We start from the raw sequence: 7,332 nt of genomic DNA, 5'->3' as shown, positions 1-7,332 counted from the left end.
GACATATAATAAATATATAAAATTATGCATGCATTTTTTGAAAATTGCATGTTCGTGCTTCTTAGCCTAAAAACCATTTTCTCAAAAATCCTAGAATAAAATTAAGTAATGTCTAGCTACTTTTTAACACCCCGAGACATAAGAATATTTTCCTGATAATCTTATTCTAACATTAAGAAAGATATATCAAGCAAGCAAGCAAGCCTACCAAATAATCTTTCGTCAGAAACTGCTCCGCTTGGTTTCTGATATTTGTTATGCTTTCAGTATGATTCTAACTAACACACTTAAGCTGATTCAAGCACAAGATAGACATGGAGTCTATCTCTTCCTTGGTTTCCTGGTCCAGCATCAGCGAATTTGCAAGTTCATAATATTTCCCACTTGAGTTCATTGTTTGATAAATAGAGGGAAAAAAAAATTAAAATTTCATATATAGGGATTTAATTAACCTTAACAGCTGCCTGTGTGTCACGGGCTTTAGCTTCGTATTCTGCATTAATGGATGAGGATCTAGAGACAAATTCTTCATATACACCATGGCTCGCACAAATTTTTGCCCTGTTCAGGGAGAGAAAGAACATGATATGAAAACCAAAAACATTTTAAAAAATAAAATAAATAAAAGGTTACTAGAAAATCTGAAAAACGAGGGAACAGAAGACTTACTTTACAGTAGATTCAATCTCTGCAATACTAGTCTTGTTGAGATGGTTGACAGATAACTCTGCCTTTTCCCACTGCTACCTAGAGTAATTGACCGTATTTGTACTGCAAATTCAAAGGAAGACAAAATTACTTGGCAGAACTAGTAAATGCACTCAAATGTAATTAATAACTTGCAACTTTAGTCCAAAGCTATGCAATACTCAAGGTGCTAGAACTACTTTGCTTCTTTTTTTTAAAAAAAATAAAAAATCTATCCATCTGTAATGTAATTTGACTTGTTTTCAAATGCTTTAATTAGTTGTGCATTCCATCAGAAGTTTAAATCTTGTATAGAGCCACGTATGAAGATATTCAAGAGTAACAAAAATAAAACAGATACTCAAATTACAATAGACATGGTTTGATTTTTCCTATGAGGCAAACTTTATGGGACAAGGTCCGGATCTAGGATTTGGGGTGGGATTTGTGGAGGGAAAAGGAAAGGGAAATGTGATAAAAATGTAGCTTCTATTTCATTCATTTTTCCCATACTTTTTTTTTAATCTCTCTCACTCTCTGCAAATCCCTCTTCAAAGCCTTGATCCAAACACAACCTTACGTAATTTAGCGAAGTTTGCTTCTCTTTACAAAATTACAGAAAAAACACACAAGATTTGTTCACATCCTTAATTAGTTTCCTTGGACAGCCAGATGACTATACACTTGTGCTTTGTTTTTCAATACCCAAATTAAAGTGATAGAGCTTCAGTTCCTTTGATCATGTCAAGTTTATATAATAATAGTCACTATATCCTAGCATATTTAAATTAACTTGTGCAGTAAACCAATTTTTGAAATAAACATTAACGTATTTTTAATTTGTAACATCTATAAAATTAAGTTCAAAAGAACTATTCAATGAATTTATTAGCTATCATGCTGAGTTGGAATAAAAACATAACAAAAATAAAAGGCACTTCCCAAACCAAAAAAAATGATGTTCTGATAGATGCTAACAATTAGATTCCATAATAAAAAAAGACATGGGTGCACGTCTAACTACCATAAATGCTTTAATAGCTTTTTAATTTTTGAAGGGCTTTGATTGTTTTTAGCATTGCTTTTTACCTGAAATAAAAAGTATTTCCCAAAAAATAAAAAAATACCTGATAGGCATTCTATTAATGCACTCCAAACTTAAATAGGTTCTTTTCCCACCTATTCTCAACAACCAAACAGAGCAATAATGAAATTGATTTCTTCTCTAGATTTAGATTTCACAGTAACCTGTTACCAAACACAGTTCAAGACCTAGCAACAAGAACCCCTTGGTATCCCCCATTTAGCTACCTTGGTATCCTCTAGTTAAGTAATCAAATCATAGAAAATCAAATAGTTGAACCAATAGAGATTTAATCTTTCTTTTTCTTGGAGTAAGAAGTTTCAAACATTATAATACTTCATAATAATGCAAAACCCTTTTTTCTATATTTAATTTCATGCACCCTATTTACCACCAAAAAAAAAAGGCCCCAAAATCCTTTCCTCATTTTCTCTTATTTTTTCTAGATCCACATATTAAATAGGTACTTAGATAGGATACTTTGAATGTACTCAGATCCGAATAAATTATGTTCACACCTAAACACACAACTTAAATTTGGTTGGTCATATATGACCAGTTTAATATATAACAGCATTTCCTATATAATAATACCATGAACTACCATATATTCCAACTTTATGATTAGATGAGAATGACATTTAAATCACAAATTGAAAGAGCTCTCTATCTTGTTGAACTCTATTGGGCATATCCCAAAGGTGCTTCACCAAACAACAAAATCAAGAGGAAATTAACATAGAAAAGTAAAAATGTTGTCTTTATGCTAATAATGAGATTAAGAGTTTTTAACTAATGCCACAAATGATTTGCATATAACAGTTAATGAAAGGCATTGCAGAAACATATGCATGATTTCATCATATGAACTGCAAAGATACTAACCTTTTGGAATTGATATTCATAAAAACTAGCACTATTTTGACTGAGTTCTTCCAATCTTCTTTCTAACTCTTCAATTTTATCCTCAAGATCTTTCTCCTTCTCTAAAAGTGAATTTGCCGAGGTTTCGAGTGCAGCTTCCTTCAGCTTTATCTGACCCTGGTTATGAAAAAAAATCTCTCATTGTCATTACAGTGCATTACATAGCATTACATTTCTGCTGATGTTGTCGTGATTAATATATCAAGCAAATAATTCCACGAGGGCTAAACATATATAATCATATTTTGAATGAATATAAAAATGATAGAGCTAGTGACAAAAAGATTGTCCACCTTTGTTAATATACTACGTTAAGTTACAATTTTACCTTGAGTTGTTTTATTTTGTCCTTTAGATTTGCAGTCTATGCCAGAAACTGAGTACTTGGCAGCCTTCATGGATGGACTCTGGCTGCCATTGGTCTCAGCATAGCGTTCCAAACTAGTGACTTCTGTGTCTATCCCTGAGTCTGAGACAATGTTTCTATTTGATCGCATAGAAATATCGTCTTCCAGGTAACTTGAATTCCTTGTTTCACAGCTGATCTCACTGGATTGGTCGTCAATTTGCTGTAAGTTTGTAGATTTTGGTCTACATTTCCCACCTGGGGAACTTGACTCTGGTTTTTTCTTGTTGGGTTGCCTTCTTGACTTGCTGGAATCAGGAGAGGTGGGCGGGCGAGATCACTTCTCCAACTCAAGCTTTTTCTGTTGCAATCTCGGGCTCACAGATCCTGCGCTCTTGACTGAGCTTACAGCAATCTCGGGCTCACAGATCCTAGATTCCAGTATCTGAGTGGCCTGAGAGAAAACGATATAAGATTAACAAAATTAACTGACAAGTTTAACATATGAAAGAGACATCAACTTTCAGTTCATACGTCATATTTACTAGCAATAAATGAAGAGACGTGTTCCTCCATGTATCTCAATTGTTGCTGCTATTGAGAAACTGACCCCGAGATGGTCTTGTGCAAGTCTTTTAAGCTCTAATCAAGCTGTGAACCAAAATTCAGAAGCAGCCCTTGGTTTTCTGCTTCTAATTTATTTTTCTGATCTATAGATCTTTTAATTTTAGTGAATGCCTGAAAGCAATGCAGCTAAAGCACAAGAAAGAAGCATATTAACGCATTTAAGCAAATACAAGTTCGAAAAATTTGTGCTTAGAAGTTATGCTAGAAATCGAACCATGAAATGTGATTAGAACATCCTAGGATAGGGTATTTGTTCATCGATGTCATGACCTTGTGATCTCCAAAACAACAAAGCAATGTTACAATATTCTAATTTCATTTCAAGCCATTTCTTGTTTACCATGGCTTTATTACCCCTCACAGACTGGCATGGCAGAAAACAAAAAACAGAATATGTAATTTTTCCTTGTTTTTCAATTGCCTCACTTTCCTATGAAATTTGATTTGCCTGTTTTTGTTAAATAACATTGATGGAAAATTGGTATTTTAATCATCAAACTCAACAAAAAAATGACATTTTAAATATTTTATGTACACCTACATTGAGTTTAATGACTAAAATAGGTGGATGATTTAGACTGAAAATAAATCAAAATATTATGGTTTAAATTGATAAAATTAAAAATTCAATGTTTATTTTGATTTTGTCACCAGAGTCAAACCTTCAGTTTTTCTTTTTTTCAATTTTTTTTTTGAATTTCCCCAAAAAACAAATGAATTCCATAAATTGGGCTGAATAAGAACTAGATAATATTTTAGGAGTTACATAAATTCTACAAGAAATGCATGAATATTGTGATTAGTAGAAACAAAACAATAGAATTGAAGGACCAAATCACAAGTGATTCCAACTTACAATCTGGGTAAAATGTTTCCAGCATGCTGGACGAGTTCATAGAGGTCAGAGACCGTACAACCATGTTTATCTTCCTCTTTAAAGAAGATTTCAAGTCTTCTCAATTCATCAAAGGCTTACATATCTGGCACATCACAATAGTAAACAAATAATCAATTGAATTTCGACACAGAAAAAAAAAAAAATCAATCGTCGACGATGATTAAAGGCTATATATACAGAGTTCAAAGTGTTTGTGTGGAGATAGTCTAGATGTTCAGAGCTCAGACAACATTTGCACCGAATATTATAGGGCTTCTCTAAGATTGTTGGAGTCCTGATGAACACACGAATTGGAGAATTAGGGTTTTGAATATGAAAGAATTGATTGAAGAAATATTGACTGATAGGTCTGATGAATTACCAATGTGCGATGCATATAGAAAGCAATTGTGTTGAATCCTTGCGATGCCTTCGGTCAACCATTTGTCCTCGTCTTCGATTCCATTCGCGATCATTCTCTCTTTCCTATGAATTGTGAGAGAAGGGTGTGCAAGAGTGAAAATCGTGGAGATTGATGAGGGGAGATCTGATGAGGGCATTTACCTATCCTGGAAAGAAAATAGGGAATTTTGAGAGGGAAATTTCACCGCCTCAGAGGCAGATCACCAAAAAACCAAACAAAAAAAAAAAAACAAACCAAAATAATTTTTATATTTGTTTTTTTTGAAAAAATTAAAATTAATTTGAGAGCAACATAAATCGAAAATATCTTTTTAGAATTTTAAAAATTATTTATGACTTAAAAGATAAAATTATACAAAAATAATAAGTATTTTTTAATTTTTCACCCAATTTTTCTTTAGTTTTTTAGAAAAAAAATAAATTTTGAAACTAATTTCTGAAAATAAAACCAAACATATTGAAATTGATAATCTAACCATATTATTTGGAAGAGTTTAAATTATCTCAAATTAGCATTCTGAACTTAAGAGTGTGTTTGGACTTGATGAGTTCATTTTGTGATCTAGTTCAATGATCACTTTAATTTTATAATTCAATAACTAGAATATTAAAAACTTTCAAAAGTTATAATAAAAACACAAATTAAATCACCTCGTTTCACTAACTAAACTTTTACCAACGAATAGTGTTATTGTCGCTAAATGTTTAACTCTTTGCCTACGCCAACTTGTCGTAAGCATACTAATAGCAACGCTCATTGTGTTGCTAAAAAATAAGACTTGTACCTAAAATTTATGAAATTTTGGCGCCAACCAATATTTTTGGCGCCTAGTCAATGTTATGTTTTTTTAGCGACGATAGTAAATTGCGTTGGTAAAGGTCTACTTTTCCCAACGAAATTGATCACTGTGTCGCCAAAAATATACTTTTGGCTACGAAAAATTGACGTTGTCGCCAAAAGTAGTCGCCAAAGTGCAATTTCCTGTAGTGCATCATGCAAGAGGGTCCGAATAAGTGTCCGTGTGTTTAAACCCTAATGCATTAGAAATGGCAAATAAACGCCATAATTACATATCTGCCATCATGTAAGAGGGTCCGAAAAAGTGTCCGAGTGTTTAAACCCTAATGCATGAGAAATGGCAAATAAAAACCATAATTACATATCTGCCATCATGCAAAAGGGTCCGAATAAGTGTCGTAGTGTTTAAACCCTAATGCATGAGAAATGGCAAGTAAACACCACAATTACATATTTGCCATCATGCAAGAGGGTCCGATTAAGTGTCCGAGTGTTTAAGCCTTAATGCATGAGAAATGGCAACTAAACACCATAATTACATATTTGCCATCATGCAAAAGGGTCCGAACAAATGTCCGAGTGATAAAACCCTAATGCATGAGAAATGGCAAATAAACACCATAATTACATATTTGCCATCATGCAAGAGGGTCCGAATAAGGGTCCGAGTATTTAAGCCTTAATGCATGAGAAATGGCAAGTAGACACCATAATTACATGTCTGCCATCATGCAAGAGGGACCGAATAAGTGTCCGTGTATTTGAGCCTTAATGCATGAGAAATGGCAAGTAAACACCGTAATTACATGTCTGCCATCGTGCAAGAGGGACCGAATAAGTGTCCGAGTTTTTAAACCCTAATGCATGAGAAATGGCAAATAAACACCATAATTACATATCTGACATCATGCAAGAGGTTCCGAATAAGAGTCCGAGTGTTTAAACCCTATTGCATGAGAAATGTCAAGTAAACACCATAATTACATGTCTGCCATCATGGAAGAGGGACCGAATAAGTGTCCGAGTATTTAAGCCTTAATGCAAGAGAAATGACAAGTAAACACCATAATTACATGTCTGCCATCATGCAAGAGGGACCGAATAAGTGTCTGAGTTTTTAAACCCTAATGCCCGAGAAATGGCAAGTAAACACCATAATTACATATGTGCCATCATGCAAGAGGGTCCGAATAAGTTTTCGAGTGTTTAAACCCTAATGCATGAGAAATGGCAACTAAACACCCTAATTACATATCTGCCATCATGCAAGAGGGTCCGAATAACTGTCCGAGTGTTCAAACACTAATGCCTGAGAAATGGCAAATAAACACCATAATTACATATCTGCCGTCATGTAGGAGGGTCCGAATATGTGTCCGAGTGTTTTGAGCCCTAATGCATTAGGAATGGCAAGTAAACCCCATAATTACACATCTGCCATCATGCAGGAGGGTCTGAATAAGTGTCTGAGTGTTTAAGCCTTAATGCATGAGAAATGGCAAGTAAACACCATAATTACATATCTGCCATCATACAAGAGGATCCGAATATGTGCCCAAGTATTT

General features: G+C 33.9%; 1 long non-coding RNA gene across 1 annotated transcript; it reads right to left on the bottom strand.

The window, feature by feature from the left end:
• Positions 1–451: 451 nt before the first annotated feature.
• On the bottom strand, positions 452–2,803 carry LOC114295857 (uncharacterized). The gene is made up of 3 exons (XR_003641017.2): positions 2,657–2,803; positions 670–771; positions 452–561 (listed from the first exon to the last, which is right to left on the bottom strand). It is a non-coding gene; the product is annotated as an uncharacterized LOC114295857 (long non-coding RNA).
• Between the last annotated feature and the right edge of the window lie 4,529 nt (positions 2,804–7,332).

The sequence above is a fragment of the Camellia sinensis genome, unplaced genomic scaffold, assembly GCF_055761805.1.
Source record: "Camellia sinensis isolate YWXY unplaced genomic scaffold, ASM5576180v1 Unanchor6, whole genome shotgun sequence".
NCBI classification, from domain to species: domain Eukaryota; kingdom Viridiplantae; phylum Streptophyta; class Magnoliopsida; order Ericales; family Theaceae; genus Camellia; species Camellia sinensis.
This window is presented reverse-complemented; position numbering and strand designations above follow the sequence as displayed.